Source organism: Pyxicephalus adspersus, chromosome 9 (assembly GCF_032062135.1).
Source record: "Pyxicephalus adspersus chromosome 9, UCB_Pads_2.0, whole genome shotgun sequence".
NCBI lineage: Eukaryota > Metazoa > Chordata > Amphibia > Anura > Pyxicephalidae > Pyxicephalus > Pyxicephalus adspersus.
In genome coordinates, this window is record NC_092866.1 from 48,511,706 (window position 1) to 48,512,906 (window position 1,201).

Here is a 1,201-nt window from a genome sequence, read left to right on the forward strand (position 1 = left end):
CCTAAAAAGGGGGGGCTGTCTTATTTGATGGCCCTGCCTTATCATCGGGGAAACACGGTATAATGGAAGCTGCTGAATTTATTGAGCATAACTACCGTATTTTCCGGCGTATAAGATGACTTTTTAACCCCGAAAAATCTGTGCCAAAGTCGGGGGTCATCCTATACGCCGGGTACCGGTACTTACCTGCAGCTTGCTTCACGTCCGGTGTCCCCGCGAGTCCTCCTGTGCAAGCTGGACAGGAGGACGTGAGCCTGGAATGGCTCTCCAGTGGAGAGCCTGGATTGGCTCTCCACTAGAACACGCCCATTCATTAAAAGGAACGCGCCCATTCATTCCTTAGAATTAGTACTGTACTGTTCCTTCTGCCTCTCAGTTTTCGCACAATAGCGAGACCTGATAGGCAGAAGGAACAGTACAATACTGGGCATTGCAACCCAGGACTAAAAATGTGCTGAGTGGATTCAGTGCAAAAAAGGCTTTTATGTTATGAGGTGTAAGATTTTTTTGGGGGGTTCAAACCCACCTAATCAACTCAACCAGAAGTGGGCACATAAATCGTGTTTCTTAAAGTGGAGATAGGATTAGATCATGAAGATTTGCTATCTATGGTCATTGCTCTCTTTACTGGAGGGGAAGCTTTACCTGAAAACCAGGAGCACAAGAACCTCCCTGCTTCTGCTTTCATCATTTTGTGAATCTGTGGTTTCTGAACCTCTCCTGCTGCTGCTTTATAATTCCATCATAATATAATTTATATCAGTGAACAGATTACCTCTGATATAAGTAAGCAAAACCCTGCATCTACAGAAAGTGCCTCCATACAACGACACAGTGTGGACCAACATATGGCCCTCTTTAATTTTTTATCATTTGCCTAAGCGGGAGAATCTGATAAATAAACAGGAATATATATATTTTGTGGCCAGATAGGATTAAATTAGTACTTTACGGTATTATTTTTACTGTTCTAGATATCAGAAGATCATATTTTATATATGGACGTGATTAGTTTTAATTTGCATGAATTACCATGCATTAAAGATTTATGGGTCTCTTTACACTACAAAAAATTTGTTATCCTTTAGTTTCCAGTTTCTTACTAGGGGCATTTGTCAGAGTCTCTTATTAGTCATCCCTTCACCAAACTATTAGAACTTAGCCTTGCTCATCCACTGGTCATCTGGGCCATTGAAAAAAA